This window comes from Rhinatrema bivittatum, chromosome 3, assembly GCF_901001135.1.
Source record: "Rhinatrema bivittatum chromosome 3, aRhiBiv1.1, whole genome shotgun sequence".
NCBI classification, from domain to species: domain Eukaryota; kingdom Metazoa; phylum Chordata; class Amphibia; order Gymnophiona; family Rhinatrematidae; genus Rhinatrema; species Rhinatrema bivittatum.
Window position 1 is genome coordinate 215,114,357 of NC_042617.1, and position 22,780 is coordinate 215,137,136.

The 22,780-nt window shown below is 40.6% G+C and overlaps 1 protein-coding gene across 8 annotated transcripts in view; it reads left to right on the forward strand.

The window, feature by feature from the left end:
• Window positions 1–22,780, forward strand: part of TAF5L (TATA-box binding protein associated factor 5 like) — a 196,620-nt gene that overhangs the window by 144,814 nt on the left and 29,026 nt on the right. The window contains exons 2-3 of one of the 8 annotated variants that reach the window (XM_029594173.1): window positions 3,888–4,076; window positions 4,939–5,014. The exons of 5 other annotated variants lie outside the window; for them this stretch is intronic. The gene's annotated coding sequence lies outside the window, so the exon portion shown is untranslated. Of the gene's footprint in view, window positions 1–3,756; window positions 4,077–4,938; window positions 5,015–21,682; window positions 21,798–22,780 lie in introns of those variants that run through there. 2 more of the 8 variants (XM_029594174.1, XM_029594176.1) reach the window with 2 other exon arrangements.

Sequence of the window (22,780 nt, forward strand, 5' to 3'; positions counted from 1 at the left end):
AATGCTATTAACACTTCATATACTAACTCTACTGCTAGAGTTCTAACTAATGGGCACCTATCTGACTGCTTTTCCCTTATCAAGAGGTACCAGGCAGGGATGCCTGTTGTCACCTCTGCTCTTTATATTATATTTGGAGCCTTTGGTGTATTTGCTTAACATTACTGAAGGAATTAATGGGATTCTGATCAGTAAGGGGGGTGGAGAAAACCTTTTTTGTAGATCTTTTATTATTGTTATCCCATACTTCCATTTCTCATCTTTTCACTTGTAACATTACACAATATGCCAAGTGTCTGGTTTTAAATTTAACTTGGGTAAAACTGAGGTGGTGGATATATTGGGCACTTTGAAATTAACTTAGATTTTCCTTTACAATGGCAAATGGGCACTCTTAGATATTTAGGGATTCAAATTCATAGAGATACTAAACTATGATATTCATATAATAATCTTCCTTTGATTAAGCATTTCCAGAGCTTTATAGATAGCTGGATGAAATTCCTGTTATAGTTATAAGGTTGGTCTGCACTCGTTAAATATTATTGCCCAAATTACTTTATTTTATGCAACTACTTCCATTTCAATGTCTAAGGACTGATTTTAGGTGAATTGAAACACTTTGTAATCAATTTATATGTTGTAAGAAGAGGGCCAGGATTTCTTTATCAAGATTTTATGCTACCCAGAGAGGAGGGAGGATAGGGATTTCCTAATTTTTGTTATAATTTAGCCAGTAATATGAGAGATCTACATGATTTGCTTATAGGGTATTAGTGATTATATGGATTTTACAGTTGAGAGTAAGTAATAAACCTATGGACTTGAGGTTTTTACTTCTTGTAGTTCTATATGCACAAAACGTAGCAGATACTTAAGGGTAAAGTTGGTTTGCCTACCACAGTTTCTCTTTTGTTATCTTTGACTGGTAATCCAAATTTTTCCTTTGGTTTGGATAGTAGACTTTCCCAGCAAGGAGCAGAAGGGTCTTCTACTTTGGGAGATTTTTTAAATAAGGAAATTAGTCAATAGGTCTTAGACTTCAAGGCAAATGATTCTTTTTATTTGCAAATTCATAGTTTATATCGCAGTCATTATGAGTAAATGGAAGCTTCCGTTAGTGTCTCCTGTTTTCACTGCTTATGTGTGAATGTGTCATAAACATAAGCATTCTTTATCTACTCTATATACAATTTAGATACCCATGCTACATTGGAAACAGCAGCAGTGTGGCAAAAGGATTTAAAAATTGACTTACATGAAGGAAGTCTAGGAATTTGTATTGTCATAAAGAAATATACAGAGACTAACATTATGTGAATTACAATTTCATATTTTACGTAGAATAACTTCTGTGCACACGAGACGTGAATATAGTTGGCTGTGATCAATACAGAAAGTTATATACCACCTGCTACTTTAGTTCATTTGTTTATGGGCTATTACTCATTTATTGTTTAATATGACTTAAAAAAAAAAAAGCCGATACCCATAGATGATGGCCATGTCATTTTACATCATATATCTCAGAAGGCAGGAATAGGAAGGGCTCTTAAATGTTTGCTTGTCCAGGCTTGTTTATTGGCGAAACGTTGTATTCTTATACTATGGTTAGATTAGTCTCCATCTGATTTAGTTGTGGAGATCTCAAATGTTCGACTTGATGACTGGAATAGAGAACGGTGGACCTAAAAACAGAAAAAGAAGAACTTTTATGTTGCTGTATGGAGACCCTTTTCGCAGACTTTTGACCCAATTACGAGAGAGACGTATAGGTTCTTACCACGGTTAAGCCTGTAAACTATTTCTACTTTTTTGTTTTTTTTTCCTGTATTCTAATCTGCAATTGTTCTCTTGCTTGTCATGTTTAGAGGACATGAAAAGTGGATTTGTTTTTCTTTTCTTTCCTTTTGGGGAGAATTTGAAAATCTTGTATAGGTATTTTTATACTTTTTCTAATTTTGTTGTTCATGCTAATAAATAGCTCGTGTAGTGCCACTGAGCTGTGAAGGAGCATGCAAGCCTTCTGTTCATGAATGCCCCCTCTCCTGTGCAGACACACGAAGGGGGGAGGGGGAACCATGTCATTATGCCATTTAATTGAGCTTTGTTTGCTTGAATGCTAGGTAACTCTTGATTTTGTTTTTCCTTATTTAGGTTTTCTTTAATTCTGAGTTTTTTTCAATGATTGCTGCGACCCACTTTTGTATACTTGATTTTTATGTTTTGGGGTTCTTTTATAATGTTTGGAATTTTGTATATGACTTATGTTGTAGTTATTTGTACCTTGCCCTGGACAATATTTTATGATGACAGGGCAAATATTAAGTTTATAACTAGACCCCATACTTACTATTTATCAACCCTTAGCACATGTTATTAGTAACCAGTCCCTACTGCAAATAGGAGCTGTAGTAAAATAACACATTAATATGAGTCAGTGGATAAACAGATGATATTCCCAATTTTTGTTTCCAAACATTGAGATCTAACATTTCCTTTCTTAAAAACAAAAATTGCAGAGGGCAATAATACCTCTGGCCTAGAGATGGCGCTTAACTTTTTTTTTACTGTTGCCATATTTTCAGCTTAGAAGTTTGAAGAATGTAATGCTAAAATGATTCCGGTTTAAGGTTACCTAGTCTAGTTGGATTCCAACAGCTGTGTTCTATTGGGTTAATTTAACTAACTAGTGGCTGAGACCGGAGCCTGTAAACTAATTTGAAGCTCTTGAATAGAACAGACTTAATTTAAAAAAGGTAGGAGGTTAATACCTTTTGCAGGCTTTCTCTCTGCACAAAGGAATTTTGTGTATTTTTAATGGAAATAAAATAAACCGAAACCACTAACTTAATCATTATTCATGTTTTACTTAGGTAAATCATACATCATTTTTTGGCATGAGGAACTTTTATGGGTGCAAGAAATTGTGGTTAACTGTCACATTTACCTTAATTTTTCTTTAAATGGAGAAAGTTTATGGTACTAAAGTATTTCTTAGTAATTCTGCAAGAGTTATAAGTAACATGGCAATTGCCATTTATAGAGTACTGTTCAATCTTTATTGATCAGAAATTATTATTGCGTTTTTTAATACATTGTACTGGCCTCATTTAAATCAGGAAGAAAAAAATTAAAGTGGATTGTAATTAGAGAAGGAAATTTCAGTAAACCATTAAAACTTCACTCCAGGTCTGAATGGTTAAACAGTAGAATTTTATCAAGTCTTTTAATAGTACACTAATTCCCAAATTTTATCAACTATAATCAAGATTTCATTTAGCATAGTAAAGCTGAAAGTACCTTTTTTGCTAAAGTCATGATTATAATACTGGAGAATTTTACTTAAAATTATAAGCCTCTCATTAATGTAATTAGTTATTTGCAAATAAGTGAGGGGAAACCCAAAGATAGATTGGAGAATATGGCATTGTACCAGGAATTAAATTGCATACACTAGATGGGTCTTAATATATTTGCATTGTTTACCTGAATGTAATCCACTTTGAAGTGCTTTGAAACGCAAAAAGCGGAATATAAGTCTAAAATGTTCCCTCCTTAAACTGTGTTGGTATCAGAATTGATTGGTTCAAATTGGAAGTTTTCTTCTAGCTCACAATTGGATTCTACAGCTGAATGCTGAGGGCTTCACTTCAGCAAAGAAAGATGTACTTCTCCACATTAAAACAAACTATTTACATGTTTTGAGGCATTATACTTCATGCTTGATTTAAAATCTCTTGAAATTGGCATCTTTATGAAATCTACTATGCATGACCATATTATAACAATTGTTTCCATGTGATAATGAACTACCATTGTGTACACTGTAAATACATACAAAATCCACCTGTACAATTAATTGTAGCCCAGCAATATTCTTTCAGCACTGCCCCATCATTGTCTACATTGCCATTTCAATTGCCTGTGCATTGGTTGGGATTGTAACTATTCTGCACCAAATGGGGAAGCACTTTGCAAATGGGCCTCAAAATCGGATCTGGTTCTACTTTAAGAATTGACAACTACTTTTTACTCAAGTTGCTGGAACATGTCACCAATCCAGGCCTCAACTGGTAAGTCAGTAGAATCTGACAAACTATCCTGGATCATTCTTGTGGCTTTCATCATTTCTCATTCATTTCAAAGACACTCTACCCCATTCTTCAATGCCCTTGCTGTCAGATTAAAAAAAAAAAATTTCCATAAGGCCAACTAGGACTGCTTCAGTAATTTAACAGCTCTATAAATTCTCCAGAGACTGCGGATATTAATACCTACTCTCTCCTCTATGATGGAATCGGTGCTATATCCAAATCATGCTTTCTGTCTTGCAAACACAAGGTTTTTGTCCTATGTTGGGACCCAGAATGTGAACACAAATGCTATTTTAAAAATGCACCCATCAAAGAAGCCTCCAGTATAGTATCCCAGCTGAAGTCTTAAACTGGATGAGGCACACAAAAGGTGGCAAGAGACTACCCAAAGACTGTTGTCCATTCAAGTTGGAAAGCTGGTAGGCAAAAATTACTAGGAATATGATAAAGCAAAAAATTGTCCTTTTCTCATGCATTCATCAATGATAGAAAAGGCATACATGCAGGTAGAACCTCATCATGCTTGGTTAATTCCAGACAAGGCAAGATCGTACTCATTTGCTAACTTTGATTTGCATCAAAAATTCTCTTCATTTGAATTTAAAATAGTACTGAATATACTGGTCTAGTAAGGTACCAGGCGTTGATTGTATATGCTCTAAATAGTTCAACTAATGCTGATGTTCTATTCCTAGAATGGCTGAGAGCTTGTATGTCATTCTGTTTTACTAAACCAAAATTCCCTCACCCATGGAAGAAAGCTAATATAACTATTTTGAAACTGCATGATAAACAGTATCATCCTATCTTTCTTCTTTTGACTTCTTTTAAACTCATGAAGTTTCAGAAAGCAGAGGAACATAGGTGATCTGGTTTTAGCTGCAACAGAACACACTGAAATAGTCCGAATCATGCAGGTATGATGCTGTTATTGACCTCTCCTCAGCTTTGGGACTATAGGCTGCTCCTAAAGCTGCATACTTGCTTTAAGGATTGCAAATGCATTTTGGGTATCGTTTGAGGAAGTTCTCTAATACATACAATTTGCAATAAAGCTTCAATTGCAGGTCTTTATCCTTACAGAGCCTACTGTAACCATTTATTCCTGTTTGTTTGGATCTGTGGGAGTGGAGGTAGATTTTTCTGATATCCTATAGTGGGGAGATTTCTAATCACAGCCAAACCATATTTCAGGTGTCAAATCCTTTTTTCCATTGTATACAGATGGGGGACACCTCTTAAGCCTCCAAATTGTATTGATTTGTTTTTATGGTAGAACACTTGATTGTAAAGAATCCACAAATCCCATAGATTAGTGTTTAATTTAATTGAACAGCATTTGATTTATACTATTAGGTTATTTAAGTAAAACAGGTGAAGTATAGAGTGGGCAGGATTTAAAGAAGAAAGTGGACTGCATGCTTTGAGCTCCTCTGGAAACCTAAAGTGAGCAGAGGCAAGATCACCTTCCCAAATGTGCTACATCACCATGCATCACCTTCCAACAAGGCAGATGGTGACTACAAAACTGGAGGGAGTAAAGTAATCCTTGTTGGTGGTTGGAAAGTGTCTTTTTTATTTTTCTTCCCTGGTGGTATATTTCTGAGATGGTTTCTACAAAAATTCAGAAAAGTTCAGTATTAATCTGTAGAGCATTTCAAAAACTGGATGACTCATTAAAAAATACATGGTGGGAGAAAGGGAGAGGGTTATGTGATGCACAGATAGAAGCAGCAGCTTGTTAGTATGGCTTCTGCTTTTTCCTGTTGAAAATAACATTTTAACATTTTACTGGTACCATTAGATCTAAAAGATGCCTTGAAAACCATTGATACCTTCCAGAGAATGTGGCCAGATCATGTAGCAAAAAGAAACATTTTGGAAGTTTTATCTGAGGCTGGAAAAGGTGCAGAAGGCACCGCATATGATTCATCATCTGATGGGGAGGAATGGAATGTGCCTGAGGGGTCTGGCTGAGATGACAAATGGCCTGGCAGCTATTTTATCAGCTCACTGAGCAGATCTCTAAAAATACTGATACCAAGCTAGAGATAATGATTAACAAGGTCATACAGCTATTATCCTCTATATGGAAGCAGGAAGGAGTATATTGAAGGGATTGAGGCCTGAGTAAGTAATCTGAAAGGTTTCCTAACAATTTACAGAAGGAACATTGTTTTGGAAAGAGAATGTAAGGCATTGGGCAAATGACAGGAAAATTTAGAAAATTGAAATAAATGCAACAGTATCCATGTGGTTGGACTGCTGAAGAGGGCAGAAGAGCAAGATGCAGAGGCCTTGACTGTATAATGGCTGCTGGCATTTTCTGCAAATGGAAACTGAAGATAGTAACATTAAAATTGACAGAGTACCTAGTACTTTGGCCCCAACTCCTGGTCCCAATAAAAGGCTTCAAGCTTTGGGCATCAGGATTCATAATTTTACTGACAAGTGACAAATAATGGAGGCAGCCCATAAGGAGGAGCTGTTTGAAAAGCAGCGCATTTATTTATTTATTTTAAAGCTTTCTCTGCTGTGGAAAAAAAAAAGCACCAAAATATTACTGAAGTTAAGCGTAGACTAAAAGCAAAAGGAGTTGCCTCCATGATACTTTACCTTTAATGCTGACAAAAAGAAAATATTTTATAAAGTGAAAACTGAGGAGGCTCATTCCGCGACTTCATCCTTACAGCATGGAGATAAAATATCACTGGACAAAATTTCTAGAATGTTGTTGCCACACTGAGCATGCCCAGCATACTCTATACCAGGGGTCAGGAACCTTTTTGGCTGAGAGCCATAAACGCCACATATTTTAAACTGTAATTCCATGAGAGCCATACAATATGTTTAAAACTAAATACAAGTACCGTATTTCCACGACAATAACCCGCCCACGTATATAACCCGCCCACACACATAACCCGCAGGTTTTCAAAATTTTTGTAATAAAGTTTTAATATACCCCGCCTCCTCATATAACCCGCGCTTGTCCGAGGGGGCGGGGCCGCCGGCACACTGACCTTGCGCACTCTGCGCGCCGTGTACAGCCGTGTACAGCCTCACATCGCCGGCGCTTTGTCGCGGCAGCCGCAGAGTATACGGTGCATGGCTGCCTACCCCGGGTCCCCGACGCCGGCGCCGACGCTCCTTCTCCCCCTCCCACACATGAAGAGCAGAGGCTATCTCTAGACAGCCACGTCGCCGCGGACCCACAGGCCCGACAAGCTGCCTGCCTCGGCATGCTGTGCCGCGGAGCAGGAGAGCCCGCGAAGACCCAAAAACAGGCCCTCCCCCTCACATCGCCCTCGTTCCTTCCTGACCAATCAGGAAGCGGCCGGGCGCAGGGATAGGACGGACTCCTCTCAGCTCCTTGACGCTTTGTTTTGTTTCCTCCTTCGCGGTTAACATCTCTCTCCCCCCGGGGCGGGGGGAGAGAGATGTTAACCGCTGCTGTAAAATTTTTTCTGCATAACCCGCCCACGTTTATACCCCGCGGGGGGCATGCGGGGTAGGTAAAAACGCACATTACCCGCGGGTTATGTGCGTGGAAATACGGTAAATGTGTGCATTTTATGTAAGATCACACTTTTAAAGTACAATAAGTCTCTGAAAATATTACACCAGGCCTTAAGACACCAATACATCTCCTATTAGGAAAACGGACCAAGTCAGGCTGCTATAGAGTCCTACAAAGAAACTACACGCCAGCAGAAAACCTCACCTGAATCACGTGCTGTCCCTCACCTAACATAGAATAAAGAGACCAAAACGCATAACAAGAAGCATGCAGAAAAAACTGAATTGGAAACTGCAACAAGCCAGAGTCTCTGTATGCAGTGTAACAAAGGAAAAAAGAAACATCACCCATCCTTATAAAACAAATCAAGAAATATAAAATCATCAGCAGTAAAACTGTACTAACAAAAAACATATTTCGAAACAGCTGATGAGTGAACTATCCAATAATTAAAAACGCATATAAAACATTTCCAGATACCAACAAAATATTTCAAAATAGCAGACACAAAGACCCAGTAATGAAAAATAATAAGGATACAAAAATTTTTTTTGCTCTGCATACCTGGGAACGTTTGATATCCAGGTGTCCTGAGATTGTTCTGAATTAGCAGGAGGTGGGGTGGTTTGCTTGGAACTTTCTCCTCTCTGTCACATACCAGCGCTCTCTCTCACACTGGCTCTCAATGACACACCTATACACACATGCTCCCAGTATTCACATATACACATGTTTTTTCTCTCTCACTTATATAGGCTCTTAATTACACATTTACACACATGCTGTCTATCTTTTCATGCTTACACACACACACAGGCTTTCAATCACATAAATACATGCTGTCTTTTTCTCTCACACACAGACTCTCATTCACATGCTTACAAACATGTCCTCTCTTTCTCTCATTTACACACAGGCTCTCAATCACATACTCACATGCTCCCTCACCTAAATCAGCTCTCAATCACACACAGACACACATGATCTCTCTTACTTATACACACAGGCTCTTAATCATACATACACATGATTTCTCTCACACACAAAGGATCTCAATCATACACACATACTCTTTCACACAAACAGGTTTTCAATCACAAACTTACACATACAGGTTCCCAATGGTAAACTTACATTCATGCTCTCTCTCTCACAGGCAGGCTCTCAATCACAGACATATTCTCTTTCACATGTACAGGCTCTCAATCATTCACATACATGCAATCTCTCTCTCACACACACACCCAGGCCCCCCCCGCGGCCCGGAAGAGGAAGTGGAGAGTATCGGGTGCCTGCGCGGCAAGAAGAGGCCACGCTAGTGCGCTCGGCATCGGCCCGAAGAAAAAAAGACTGCAGCGCGGCTCGGAGGAAAATGAAGAGGTTCAACCGCGGCCGATGGGACTCCGCCTCCGCGAGGGCTGAAAATGAAGAGGTTAGCGTTGGGAGGAGGCTGCTGCTGCAGCGAGTTCCCGGGGTGGGGGAGAGAGAGAGTGAATGAGCGAGCAAGCTGTGTTTGCTCGCTCATTCACTCTCTCTCTCCCCCACCCCGGGAACTCGCTGCAGCAGCAGCCTCCTCCCAACGCTAACCTCTTCATTTTCAGCCCTCGCGGAGGCGGAGTCCCATCGGCCGCGGTTGAACCTCTTCATTTTCCTCCGAGCCGCGCTGCAGTCTTCTTTTCTTCGGGCCGATGCCGAGCGCACTAGCGTGGCCTCTTCTTGCCGCGCAGGCACCCGATACTCTCCACTTCCTCTTCCGGGCCGCGGGGGGGCGGGAAGAAGAGAGCACGCCGGTGCCGCTGACTCCAGCTGTCCTGCCGCGTTCCGCCCGGGCTGACAACATTTTAAGCCCAGGCGGAGGAGGGCCGGGGAGCAGCTGGGTCAGCGGGAAAGTGTGGCGACTGTCTGCGAGCCAGATACAGCCCTCAAGAGCCATATCTGGCTCGCGAGCCATGGGTTCCCGACCCCTGCCCTATACCATGTGTCAACGCAGGGTCCCTCTTCAGTCTTTTTCCGCAGAGCTGCAACATCAGTTTGTGAGCCTCACTTTTTTGGCTTTCTGGAAACTGTTTTCCCTTTTCACTATTAAGGTGACTTTTCTCTATGGTAGCCACCTGCATTCGACACCGGCACCCTCTGTCTTCCTCGTTAAGGGTTTTCAATGTTTCCTTTTGTGGTCAATTCACCATGGCAGCAGTACTTTGGTGCCCGCTAGCCGTCGATGACTGTTGCCATTGTTTGATCTTCCTTCCCATTTATTTCATCCCATCGTGGCCATGTCCATCACTGATCCTGATGAAGAATGAGTCCTCTACCATCGCATGATGTCTGAGGTTGCCATTAATGCACCCAGATGACCCCGAAAGGATGTAGTCTTCGACTCGACAAAATGGACATCATTAAAAGGTCTAGATCAGTTCTAATTATCTTAGGATAAGTTCTTAACCAATGTTTGTCATTTTTTAGTAAGGCTAGCAAAACCTCATCCAACTACAGTTGGAATCATGCTGAGTAATGAAGCTGCAAGCATAAGACATAACATATGTTGACTGAATGGCATTCAAATAGCTTCTTACTGATACTGTACTGAATTTCAAACTAAAAAAGCCATAATTCTAAGTTCAAAATCCAGTGGCACACCAAGGGGCAGGCCTTAAGCAGGTGCCCACCTTATGGGCTCCCTTTTGTGCACAGACACTAGCATCGCCGCTTGACGTCATTGTCATGTGACTCTCACTTTCCCTTCAGTGCGACCAACAAACGATCAATGTCTGCTATAGCAGCAATGAAAACAAAGTACAGCAGTGCCTCCATAGAACATCCTGTGCAAGGAGCAGTTGAGTAGCCCACATAGCTTCCTACCAGCTCTATATGAGCCAGTACTTGCAGAATATCTGAAAGCAGTTGCAGGAGGTGGTCGAGCAGTTGCCTCAGTAGCAGCAGAATGCTCTTATGTCTGTGATGCATAAGGGCCTGGAGTGTGAAAACACGAGGTTCAAGCCACCTACAATTTTTTCAAAACAGCTCTAGGGTCTCTGCAGTGGAAATCGGCACCCGCAGAACAGCATGGCTGCAGGCCGCTGATCTCCAACCAGAGGTATAGGAAAAATTTGCTGACATGTGACATACTGGGGAGAATCTCTTCGGAGACAGGGAGAAGGATGTGGCCCAGCTCCAGGACCACCATGAAACTCACCAACAACTGTCTGCCAGCACTTCAGACTCTTCCTTTGCTAGGAGGTTGGCATGATCAGGGCAGCAGAAGTCTTTCTTTCCCTAGAGGAAGTACTATCCTCCACCCCTTGTGGCAGTCTCGGGCAGCAGAGAGCTCCCAAGGCCCAGCCGGCAGCTCATTCAACTCCAGGGATGGGGTTTTGATTGGGTCATAGGGAGCATAGTTCAGTTACCCATACCTGGGGTGATGGATCCGCCGATCCGGGGCAGGCTATGGTGCTTTACGAAGCAGTGGCCCAGTATAACCTCAGACTAGAGGGTTCTTTCCATCAATTGTCAAGGGTACTGATTTGAACCTATTGGATGCCCCACCAAAATGCTCTCTGAGCCCACTTTGGAGGCCAGTAGCACATCAGGAGGTACTATTAACGGAGGTCTCCTCCCTCTTGACGGCCAGAGCCTGTTCCACAAGGGCATGGATTTTACTTGAGGTACTTCCTGATTACAAAAAAAAACAGGAGGACCTAATCCCATTTTTAGACCTAAAGGCCTTGAACAGATTTCTCATAAAGGATAAGTTCAAGATGATTTTCCTGGGCACCTTGATCCACCTTCTACAAAAAAAAGGGGGACTAGCTATGCTCCCTCAATCTGGAGGATGCATATACCCTCATCAAGAACTTCCCAAGTCACCAGAAGTATCTCAGATTCATGGTAGGAAAACAGAACTTCCAATATCTGATATTGCCATTTGGTTCGCATCGGCCCTGCATTACAAAATGCTTGGCCATGGTGACAGCACACCTCCACAGGCCGGGGGTGCATGTTTCCTTATCTGGATGATTGGCTGGTCAAGAGTACTTCTCAGGCAGGGGCTGTCAAGTCCATGCACTTGACCATCTGAGTATTGGAGTCACTAGTGTTAGTCATCAAGTACCCAACATCCCATCTCAGCCCAACACTTCAATTGGACTTCATAGGAGCCCTGCTAGACACGGCTCAGGCCAAGACCTTCCTGCCTCCAAAGGGCCATCACCCCGATGACCATAACGGTAGAGCAGAGGCAGCATATGTCAGTCTGGCACATGTTGAGGTTGGCCATAAGGCTACAATCATTTGTTGCTCCCTTAACTTGATGTACATGAGCAAAGCCCAATGGACTTTGAGAATACAGTGTTGTCAGGCCATGCAGAACCTCCAGGATCGTATCAGAGTCTCCTAGGTAGGATTTTAGATGGTGCTGGGGAGGAGCCGGCTGTCGTGGTACATGTGGACACCACAACATAGGAAAATGTGGGAGGGAGGTTCTGGAAACCAAATTTAGGCTTTTAGGTGGAAAGCTGAAATCCAGAACATCCAGGGTAGCATTCTCTGAAATGCTCCCTGTTCTACGCACAGGTCCCCAGAGGCAAGCAGAGCACTGGAATCTCAATGCATGGAAGAGGGATTCAGTTTTGTAAAGAACTGGGAAACCTATTGGGGAAGGAGAAGTCTTTTCCGAAGGGATGGGCTCCGCCTTAACCAGGGTGGAACCAGGCTGCTGGTGCTAACCTTTTAAAAAGGAGAGAGCAGCTTTTAAACTAGATCAAAGGGGGGGAAGCTGACATTCGCTCAGCAGCGCATGGTTCAGAGGGAGGTATCTTCAAAGGATACTAATCATGCATTAGAATTAGGGCACCCCAACAGTGAGGTTCAAATAATAAGAAAAGTCGTCCGAGTGCATGTAATTAAACTCACCTGAGCTAAGAGATTCCAATTTATCCCTATCAATTAAAAAGCAGAATGAAAATACAAACAAAAAACAAACTTTGAAATGTTTGTATGTTAATGCCTGAAGTCTAAGAAGTAAGATGGGAGAGCTAGAATGTATAGCAGTGAATGGTAACAGACTTAATTGGCATCTCAGAGACATGGTGGACAGTGGGACAGTGCTATACTGGGGTACAAATGATATCGCAATAACAGAGAGGAGTATCTGGGAGGCAGAGTGGCGCTTTATGCCCAGGATGGCATAGAGTCCAACAGGATAAACATCCTGCATGAGACTAAATGTACAATCGAATCTTTATGGGTAGAAATCCCTTGTGTGTTGGGGAAGACTATAGGGATAAGAGTATACTATCGTCCACCTGGCCAAAATGGTCAGATGATGAAATGCTAAGAGAAATTAGGGAAGCTAACCAAATTGGTAGTGCAGTAATAATGGGAGATTTAAATTACCCCAGTATTGACAGGGTAAATGTAGCATTGGGACATGCTACAGAGATGAAAGTTCCTCGATGGAATAAATGACAGTTTTATGGAGCAATTGGTTCAGGAACTGACAAGAGAGGGAGCAATTTTAGATCTAATTCTCAGGATTTGGTGAGAGGTAACGGTGGTGGGGCTGCTTGGCAATAGTGATCATATGATCAAATTTGAATTAATGAGTGGAAGGGGGACAGTAAGCAAATCCATGGCTCTCGTGCTAAACTTCTTTAAAAGGGAAACTTTGATAAAATGAGAAATATTTAGGAAAAAACTGAAAGGAGCAGCTACAATGGTAAAAACTGTGCAAAAATATTACCGGTCTGGTTAAAAGGTGAAGTGACAGGTTATTTTAGCCAAAAGATCTTCATTCAAAAATTGGAAGAAGGATCCAATAGAAGAAAATAGGATAATGCATAAGCGTTGGCAAGTTAAATGTAAAACCATTGATATGACAGGCTAAGAGAATTTGAAAAGTTGGCCGTAGAGGCAAAAACTTTTAAAAATATATCTGAAGCAGAAAGCCTGTGAGGGAGTCAGTTGGACCATTAGATGATCGAGGGATTAAAGGGGCACTTACAGAAGATAAGGCCATCGTGGAAAGATTAAATTATAGCTTCTGTGTTTATTGAAGAGGATGTTGGGGAGATACCTGTTCTAGAGAAGGTTTTCATAGGTAATGATTCAGATGGACTGAACCAAATAACGGTAAACCTGGAAGATGTGGTAGGCCTGTGACAAACTGAAGAGTAGTAAATCACCTGGACTGGATGGCATACACCCCAGGGTTCTGAAGGAACTCAGAAATGAAGTTTCAGATCTCATAGTTAAAATTTGTAATCTATCATTAAAATCCATTGTACCTGAAGACTGGAGGGTGGCTAATGTAACCTCGATACTTTAAAAGGGTTCCGGGGTCGATCTGGGAAACCTTTAACCAGTTAGCCTGATTTCAGTGCCAGGAAAAATAGTGGAAAGTGTTCTACAGATCAAAATCACAGAACATGTAGAAAAACATGGTTTAATGGAACTAAGTCAACATGGCTTTACCCAAGGCAAGTCTTGCCTCACAAATCTGCTTCACTTTTTTTGAAGGTGTTAATAAACATGTAGATAAAGGTGAATTGGTACATGTAGTGTATTTGGATTTTCAGAAGGCATTTAACAAAGTTCCTCATGAGACTTCTAGGAAAAGTGAAAAAGTCATGGGATAGGTGGCGATGTGCTTTTGTGGGTTACAAACTGGTTAAAAGACAGGAAACAGAGTAGGATTAATGGAACATTTTCGCAGTGGAGGGGAGTGGGCAGTGGAGTGCCTCAGGGATCTGTAATGGGACCCGTGCTTTTCAATATATTTATAAATGATCTGGAAAGGAATACGAGTGAGGTAATCAAATTTGCAGATACAAATTATTCAGAGTAGTTAAATCAGATTGTGATAAATTGCAGGAGGACCTTGTGAGACTGGAAAATTGGGCATCCAAATGGCAGATGAAATGTAATGTATATAAATGGAAGGTGATACATATAGGGAAAAATAATCCATGCTATAGTTACATGATGTTAGGTTCCGTATTAGGAGCTACGACCCAGGAAAGAGATCTAGGTGCCATAGTGGATAATACATTGAAATAGTCGGCTCTGTTTGCGGCAGTCTAAAAAAAAAAAAAAAAAAGCAAAACATTTTAGGAATTAGGAAGGGATTGGTGAATAAAATGCAGGATGTCATAATGCCTCTGTATCGCTCCATGGTGAGACAGCTCCTTGAATACAGTATACGATTCTGGTCGCCGCATCTTAAAAAAAAAAAAACAAAAAAAAAAAAACTTGCAAATGAGAAGGTACAGAGAAGGGCAACCAAAATGATAAAGGGGATGGAACAGCTCCCCCATGAGGAAAGACTAAAGAGTTTAGGACTGTTCAATTTGGAGAAGACTGCAGAGGGGGAATATGATAGAGGTGTTTAAAATCATGAGAGGTCTAGAACAGGTAAATGTAAATTAGTTCTTTACTCTTTCGGATAATAGGACTAGGGGGCACTCTATGAAGTTAGTATGTAGCACATTTAAAACTAATCGGAGAAAGTTCTTTTTCACTCGACACAAACTCTGGAATTTGTGGCTGGGGATGTGGTTAGTGTGAAGCTGGGTTTAAAAAAGGTTTGGATAAGTTCTTGAAGGAGAAGTCCATTACCTGCTATTAATAAAGTTGTCTTAGTCGATAGCCACTGCTATTACTAGCATCGGTAGCATGGGATACTTGGCAGGTTCTTATAGCCTGGATTGGCCACTGTTGGAAACATAATGTTGGGCTTGATGGACCCTTGGTCTGACCCAGTATGGCATGTTCTTTTGTTACTTATGTAACTGCATCTTGAGTGTCATGTCATAGCACATTTACGAGCAGTTCCCATGGAGAAGATCTGCAAAGTTGTGACATGGAGTTCTCTTCACACATTCACATCTCACTACTGCTTGGATAGGGATGGCCAACACAATAATAGGTTTGGCCAATCTGTCTTTTGGAATCTGTTTGAGGTGTAGAACCCAACTCTTTCACCTCGGGCCTGTTTCAGTTCAGGCTGTCTTCATCTCTTGCTAGCAACAACACTATTTTTGTGCCCTTTGGCACCTGTTTGTGTTTGTTGGCCCCCTGTTATGTTTGGGGACAGCCTGTAGCTAGGGATTTGCCCATGTGTGAGGATTACGATCCTGCTTGTCCTCGCAGAAAAAATAAATTGCTTACCAGTTACAGGTGTTCTCGGAGGACACCAGGATGTTAGTCCTCACGAAACCCACCCACCACCCCATGGAGCTGGATTTCTCCTGTTTTTGTTTGTTTTTATTTTGTGTGTTTGTTTTTTTTTATTATTTTTAATTTATCATTTTCAAAATATACAACAATTTTTACATTTGTTGTAGAAAACAGATATCCATACAATAATTACAACAAAAACACTTTCTATATAACATAATTATCTGTTATCTGTACTTCTTTCTAGGAAAAGGAGGAGGGTTGTAAATTAGCAGTATATAAATTAGAAAAAGGAAATAAAACTTTTCTGTTTTGAAAAAACCGCAGTGTAAAGACCCAGCGAACTAATTTATCCTACCACCAAAACCTGGTCAGGAACCTCTTGGGTATGTGCGTCCAAGAAATTACGCAGTTGCAAAGGGTCAAGAAACACATAATTATTATTCTCATAATTCACAAGACATTTGCAAGGGAATTTTAAGTTAAACTTGCCCCCTCTAGTTACTACCTCTGGTCTCATAATAAACTTTTTTCTTCTTTCTTGTGTGATCCTTGAGGTCTGGGTATATCCAAATTTTTTCACCATAAACTTCCTTTAACCTATTTCACATGAACATTCAGAACACTAGACCTCGATCTGAAGGTAAAGTGAAAGACGCAAAGTCCTTTTTGAAATTTTCATATCCAACGACATTTCCAGAACTTGAGTTAAATTCAAGGTATCATCTAATGGTTGTTCCCCCATTCAATTTTTCTTCTCTAACTGGAAGATAAATTCTATTTAACACAGGTAACACATCAGAAGATAAATTTAACACGTTAACCAGAGAATTTTTAAACATATCATCAGGGGATATAATTTCCACAAACGGAAAATTAAGAACACGAAGATTAGAGTTTTTTCCAGAGTTCTCTATATTTTCAATTTTCTTAATGTTCACCGCTTCTACCCTCAATATTTCCTGCTGTTGATTCAAACTTTGCAACTCTGCCTCTAATTGTCCAACATTCCTGTCTTGTGAAACAATTTCACTCTCAATGTTCTGTAACTAAGTTTGGTTCTAATGTAATCTTAGTTAAATTTACAATTGCAGTCTCCAAACCTTTCAATGCACTCCACAAGGAATCCATAGTAATGACCGTTGGTTTCACCATAAGAGGAAAAACTTCCAGCTGTTTCTTGGTAGTCTCCTCACCCGTTCGTGCCAGGTTCCCCAACTCCACATTCAAATTCTTTGTCAATGCTGGTAACAGAATCACCTGAAAACAAATCTCACTGGCCTGAACTTCAGCCGGTTCCCTGCTCCTGTTTCCACTCTGGGTTCGCTTGGAATTCCAAGTGTCAGCTTGACCTTCCTTTGAATTAACCCCAGCACTTCCTCCACCTCAGGAGTAATCATGGGAGGAGAAGGGGTTTTCGGTGCTCTGGGACTCAATGTGATGCCAGCGCAGTCAGCACCCGCTCCGTGCCGACTGCGACCGTGGCCCCCTCCACCAGCATTGAATTCGCCGGAACGGTAAAAAAGGACTCTATTCTTGGTTGTCTGCTCGGGTAAGGGTGAAGATGTTGTCGCTTCCCTTACCCTTGCTTTCATTTTAGTATGCGGCATAACTCGTAGAGGTAATAAGTTGAGAGGTAACACAGAGAGAGAACCTTCCAACCGTTCGTCTCACACGGTGGCCATCTTGCCCCCCTGTATATTCAATCTCCTGTTTGGTTTTATGTCTAATTCTGTTATAAGACTGAAGAGGGACCCGTAGTGGATGTGTGATTTAGGACATACTGGGCATTCTCAGTGTGACAAATCAAAGTTCTAGAAAATTTGACCTTTTTTTGGTGTTGGGGCTCCATCTGATGTCACCCATGTGTGAGGACTAATCCTGTTGTCCTTGGAGAACACCTGTTTATAGGTAAGTAGTTCTGCTTTACTGAGCATAATTGTTTCAATAATGCACATGCATGAGTTCAAACATGTCTCTTCAAGATGGTCACAGCCATGTGACTTATGTATGATGGCTTGCTTCACGAGGATGGCAGTGATAGTGGTGGGAAGTGGTAACAGCACTGAAAGCTTTAGCTACACTCTGCAGGCATCAAATATTGAGAGCGAGGGAGAAGTGGACTTAAAGCAATGATTGTGTGGCCTTAGTTTGATTATTAAACTGGAATGTTCCTTTATTTTTTTCTGTTTTATATTTAATGTCTTTATGTGTGTGTGGCAGAGAAGAGATTTTTTTCTTTACTTCCTTTTTGTATGTGCAGTATGCCAAGAACTGAGGCGCTCTTCCCGTTGTGGGGGTGGGAGATTTTTTTCTATGAGGAGAACTTTGGATGGGAAGGTATGGTGCATTTAGGTTGTTGCTATTGTGAATAATTTGGCTTAATTTATGATTACAAGGATGCACTCTTACAAGCACAGCAGAATCTTTTTTTTTTTTTTTTAATCTGATCCCATTTTGCCACGAATTTTTAGTGGTCTGGTGGCAGTAGGAATAGATGGAGATTAAATTTTTCCCTCTTGAAAAATACCGAGTTTGAGGCTAAGATAAGAGAAAGCCATATTATATTTAACTCAGTACTAAGATGGAAGACATTAACATCTGTAATTAGGAGCAGTATAATAGCATATTCTAGTCACATCAATAAGGGTCAGTTGTAAAGATGAAACAAACTAACTGAACAGATTAAGAAATTAGAGGTTATCCATAAATGAGATGGGCAGACTAGAGCTTCCCAAACCTGTCCTGAGGAACCCCCAGCCAGTCAGGTTTTCAGGATATACCCAATGAATGCATATGAGAGAATTTGCCTGCTATGGCGGCAGTGTATGCAAATCTTTTTCATGCATATTCATTGTGGATATCCTGAAAACTTGGCAGGCTGAGGGTTCTTCAGGACACGTTTGGGAGCCACTGGGCTAGACAAAATGTGAGTTGACATTGGCTAGGGGTGCGCATGTGTTAAAATCGTTGGGCCGCGCGTATGTGCTGGCCGGATTTTGTAATCCATGCGCATGGCATGCACAAGGGGCAGTAAAGTTTTTTTGCAAATTTGCACACTGGTGCATCTCAGCTTTCCCCAGTTCCCTCCCAGTCCGCTCCAATTAAGAAGCGGACTGGAAGAGAACTTCCCTACCCTAACCTCCCTTCCCCTCTCCTCCCCAACCCCTAATTCCTACCTTTTTTTTTTTTTTTTTTTTTCCCCCTTGTTCAACTTCTCAGGGCCCGACCTGAAGTAAGTTGCGTGCATAGGCAGAGTAATGAATGCCGCTGTCCCGGCCCGCCCCTTCCAAGAGGCCCGGCAGTTCTGCACAGCGCGGGCCCCTTTGAAGATGTGCGTGGTGCACGCAAGGCCCAGCCACGCGCGTAACCCCGTTTTGTACAGGCGCACACAATTTAAAATCTGGCCATAAGTGAATATGATTTTTACTTGGGGTGTAAAGTGAAACTACAAGTGGGACCTATGAGGAATATTCCAGTCTGCTTACAGGGTTTTTCACCGAATCTGTGAGGTATTAGATATTTGGGAATTTCTCAAGTTTTGCAGATCTATTCAAAGGCAGTGTCAATTACAAAATTGATGTTGATTTGCAGTATTTTTTGCCCTCCACGCCCCTTCTGGCCTGCCACTATTGAACTTGCATTCTCTTGTCTCCAATCCATTAAATCCTGGTTATGCAATAAAAAGCTTTCTCTAAATCTTAAACAAAAAAATAAACTAATTCTTGTTCATGTCATTTAGTTTTTGCCATTCCTGATCTTTCCAGTTTGCAGGTGATACAGTACCTTTTTTGCAGATAGTTCAAAACCTTGGCGGCATTTTAGATTCAAAATCAACCATGAATCCCCAGATCAAAACAATAGTTAAAAGTTCATTTTCCAAACTTGTCACCTGAAGCCTCTGCTATGACCTGCCACTTTTTGCACTGTACTTCTAACTGGCACACCTGTTCATGACCATATTTTACCCCCAACCTGAAAGGACTAAATTGTCACCTGGAGTATTAAATATAAAGTAGCTGACATAATCCATAACTTACTCCATAATGTTTCATCTCCATGGGTTACCTCCACTCTAAGAATACACGCCCCAGCTCGCACTTTACAGTGGGCCAGTCAATTCCTTTTAGACATTCCCTCTCCTAAGGTAGTTAGGAGAAATGCTCCTTTTTGTAGTGGGTTGTAAGAATGGTGGTATTTGCCTTGTAGTCTGGAACATACAAAACACTAAGAAAATGATACCTCTACACCCTATGTAAAAGTATTAAAAAGAAAAAAAAATGTTCTCTATCATATATGCACAAAACAGTTCTTATGACAATGTCTGACAAAACAGATTATAATATTCTTATATTCAGATATCAAAGTTTATGCATAAAAGCAGTAGCAAAAGATATTTACAGTGACACTTCCCTTACACATTCCCAGGTGCAAGACAGTCTCAGGAAATTGGGAACTCAGTACTGGAGACCCAGTCTTGGGTCTTCGGATGGCTAATGGTGCTCTTCACTGAATCTGAAACTTCAGCCCCTCTTTTCTTTTATGCTAAGAGACAAGCTGTGTGTGTGTGTGTGTGCAGCTGTTTTGTTTCTAACCTATTTGTAATTATGTAGGAAATGACCTTGTAGCTGGTCTGTAAGTTCTGAGTTATACTTGTGACCTTGAAGCTTTCAGTCTTCAAGTTACATGAAGGGAGAACGCAAGGGGCTACCTACAGCCCACAAGCCTGTAATTTCTTTAAGCATGCTGTCTGTTATTTTTACATGCTAATCTTATTACATACTTTTATCATCACATCTGTACTAACCTCTGATTCCTGTCCCATACATCTAGATAATCTTCATGTCCTCTGTCAACTCGTACTAATACTTTTCTATATCCAGCCCTGCCCTCTGGACTTTTTGATATAATGGCGATGGAGAAGGTACAGAGAAGGGCTACCAAAATAAGGGGAATGGAACAACTTCCCTACGAGGAAAGACTAAAGAGGTTAGGACTTTTCAGCTTGGAGAAGAGACGACTGAGGGGGGATATGATAGAGGTGTTTAAAATCATGAGAGGTCTAGAACTGGTAGATGTGAATCGGTTATTTACTCTTTCGGATAGTAGAAAGACTAGGGGGAACTCCATGAAGTTAGCATGGGGCACATTTAAAACTAATCGGAGAAAGTTTTTTTACTCAATGCACAATTAAACTCTGGAATTTGTTGCCAGAGGATGTGGTTAGTGCAGTTAGTATAGCTGTGTTAAAAAAAGGATTGTTCTTGGAGGAGAAGTCCATTACCTGCTATTAAGTTCACTTAGAGAATAGCCACTGACATTAGCAATGGTAACATGAAATAGACTTAGTTTTTGGGTACTTGCCAGGTTCTTATGGCCTGGATTGGCCACTGTTGGAAACAGGATGCTGGGCTTGATGGACCCTTGGTCTCACCCAGTATGGCATTTTCTTATGTTCTTATGTTCCCTCCATGCCTGAGGCTCTCACAGGTCTCTAAGAAGCTCCTGAAAGCCCATCTGCTTAACGATTCTTTTCTGTAGCTGGAGCTTAGTTACTTGTTCCACCTCTTGTTTTTAACATTTTAAAGTTTTGTCTTCTGGTTTGTTTCGGAATATTTTTATGAATGTTCTCTTGTACCCTACCCAGACTGTTTCTGGAGGGGTGGCTAATAAATGTGATTAAATGATTTTGATAGGTAAAATTTTCACTAAACTTTTGTTTAGAGCTGGTTAATGTAGTTAAGATGATGATTCTCCCAAAATTGCTATATTTGTTTCAATAAATATAACCTACCAAAAGTGATTTTTTTTTTTCTTTGTACGCTTAATGGGCAAATATCTTCATTTCTATAGAATAAGAGTTTCACATATTGAGTATACTACTCTACAGTTACCAAAAGACTCTGGAGTGGAACTTCCTAATCTATATTTACCTGCAAAGTTGCAAGCTTTGCATGGATGGTTGGGCTTGGAAAGCTCTTTAGGATGGTGAGTTCGAGCACTCACAAGTAAGTGGACATAGCCTTGCCACAATGTCTTTTTATTCATTGCAAATACTTGTTATATGTAGAATTAATAGACATAATCCAATACAAATTCATGCTCTTTAAAGTATGGCGATTGGCACATTAGAATCTGGGCAAAATTATTGAAAAGTTTGCACCTATCTCCCTATTATATAACACCCCTTCATGATTGCGTAGATGCTTTAGTCAAGGTCTTCTATATAGTACATCTCAAAGTGGCTCACTTTGAGACTAGAGAGAAGACCTACTCGACTGCTGCCCCTTCATTATGGAACTCCCTCTCACTAAATATTTGGAGCATAAAAGACTCAAATCTTTTAAGAAGGCCCTTAAGACACATTTTTTTCAAGCTGGCATACAGTTCCACCCTGTAGTTCAGTCCCTGGTCATCTATTTTATTTTTTTTTTCTTATTTGCTTTTTGTTTTATAATGAATTTATTGTACTTTTTCCTGTCCTTTTTTTTTCGTTTTTTTATGGATGTATTTTATACCCTTCCTTGAATCATGGAAGGGTGAGGAACACATTTTAAATAAATTAATCTGCAGTTATTGGTCACTCTCTCACATCTGATATTAGTGTGCAGGAAGGCAGGACTTCAGTATCTGGTGCAGATGTTTTCAGGGCATTCAAATCCTTTTACAGATTTGCAAAATAAAGAAATATAAATGGATACCATTCATTTGTGGATGAAAAGAATATTTTAAGGTGTTTGATTATCTGGCAATCAGATCTTGTAAGGCTCTGGATAAACTTATGGATACAGAAATTACAAATAGTTATTAATTTTGGATTTACTGAATCTTCTTCCCACCAATAAATAAATGAGATGAGTCAAGATTTGATTGAAAGTTGGAATCAGGACTTAGTGCAAATAGTCAAGCTGCAAATCTAAATCAGGAGCTGATGTGTAAACTTGTCCTTTTCTCTAGCACAGTGAATTTGGAAAAGAACAAGCAGGGTGCT